The sequence below is a fragment of the Echinops telfairi genome, unplaced genomic scaffold, assembly GCF_000313985.2.
Source record: "Echinops telfairi isolate 266 unplaced genomic scaffold, ASM31398v2 ScPeMD7_7400;HRSCAF=8409, whole genome shotgun sequence".
In the NCBI taxonomy this organism is placed as follows: domain Eukaryota; kingdom Metazoa; phylum Chordata; class Mammalia; order Afrosoricida; family Tenrecidae; genus Echinops; species Echinops telfairi.
Genome location: NW_022111300.1, coordinates 29,365,451 through 29,367,525, shown reverse-complemented (window position 1 = coordinate 29,367,525; position 2,075 = coordinate 29,365,451).

The window sequence follows — 2,075 nt, the reverse complement described above, 5'->3', positions numbered from 1 at the left end:
TTTTCATCTTTTGGAGTGTTTGCTTGACATATTCGGTGGGTCTCTCATTCGGGGAATATATGTTTACAATGCTTATTGGTTCTTTGTCTACCATTCCCTTGAGCATTATATAGTGTCCCTCTTTATCTCTTTTTATGATTTGCACTTTGAGGTCAATTTAATCCGAGATTAGGATTGCAACTCCTGCTTTTGGGGATTGCTGTTTTCTTGGTATGCCTTTCTCACCATTGATTTTATATCACTGACCCTGGGTTTGTTGGAGTCTCCCTTTCCCTACTCACCACCCCCTCTCCTGTGTAACTCCCTGCCCCGAACCCATTTGTTTGCTTTTATGAGTGTACAACACATATTTTAATGGCTAATTTTTCAGAGGGTGGTCACCAGGCATTTTTAATGAGGTACCTCTGAGAAGACTAGCTCAATCACCCTTTTGATCATCAGCCATATCTCTCACCCCTATGCACTACTCAAGCTTTCTTGCTGAAGCAGGAAATGTTTAGTTGCTTTCCTTCCTTGGCCTCTCAATCTTTACTCTAGTGAGTTGTTCTGACTTACACAAATTTTTCATCCCAGTCTTCTTTGAAAGATCCTGCCCTGCCTCAGATGCGCTGAATCCTTTTCCTTCCCCACATGTCCAATTTGCTGTATTTTGAGTTCATTAAACTCTCTGTTGTCAGTTCAGTTCTCATGCATCTATCTAGTATCCCCTTGTTGCGCTCCTTTGGGATGAGACTCTATTTGTCCTTGTAGACTTTCCCTCTATGGACCCCACCTGATGCATAGCTACCGTGCCCTGCAACCTTTTTCTGCCATGGAATGTTTTCAACTAACTCCCACATTTTACAAATATAAAGCCGGTTTGAATATTTTGTACTTATTAAGACATTTGCTTTTGTCTTAGGATCTGGGTTAAACTAAGGATTAAATTTCAAACTTAGCACCATCCAGTGAGTTCCGTCTCATAGTGACCCACCATAGGTTTTTCCAAGGCTGGGAATCTTCAAATAAGCAGGTAACCTTATCTGCCTCAGATGGAGAAGCTCATGGATTGGAACCACCAACCTTGCTGTCCAAAGCTCCACTAGGACTCCTTTAAAACTGAGGGCAGTAGATGATATCAAGACCACTACTCAAGCAAGCTGTGTACAAGAAAAGTAGAAATGTGAAAGAAGATTCTTTGATGGACTAAAAAGGGTGTGCCTTTTCTCAACCAAGGAGTGGGCCAAGGGTCTGAAGAGCATCTTTTACAGATCCTTTGGATGGTTTCTAGAAGGGCAGGGTGTAGCCGATCACCTGAGTGAAGCCAAATGAGAGTTCTTAAAGTTTGAGGGAACCTAACCTATGGACTGGAGCTTTCTTCCCACTCTGAAGATTCTAGTGGAATAGGACTGGCCATAAGAGCCCATATGCCAGGAAAGGGCAATGGGCATAAGTAGAGCAGTGCTGGGCTGATGCATATACCTCCCACGAATCAAGCAAAGGGCTCAGAGAAGAGATTGAAAATTGGTTGGTTTGCTGGCACCCTGCCCACGGCAGCTGGATTCCTGTAATGTTATGTTGGAGAGACAGGTGCTAGAAAGAGATAGGCATGACATTGGGTTATTTACATATTGCTGAAATCACGAGTTGGGGGTGGTTAGTGGTGGTATGTAATGAGACCCTGTGCACAACCAAATAATGGACCTTCTGGAGCAGTTGGACACTGATGCCTCCATTAAAAACCATTAGCCATGGAAGTCCTGCCTCCTTTGTTTGTCTAATGTCTAATTCCTGGAATCAACCTTCTCCGTACTCCCAAATCTTGGAGAGCCATACAGCAGGGAGGGGAATTCCTGGAATCAACCTTCTCCGTACTCCCAAATCTTGGAGAGCCATACAGCAGGGAGGGGAAGAAGTTGAAGGAAGGAGGAGAAAACAGATGAAACTGGTTCTTTCCTTTGTCTGAGCCCTTACTTCTGTCCAAGAGAGAAGTCAAGCCTGTTCAGAAGGAAAGAGAGAAGCTTAGAATTAGATGTGAATTGGGAGTTGTATAAAATTATAAGATTAGACATTTTAATACCTGAATGGGATACCAT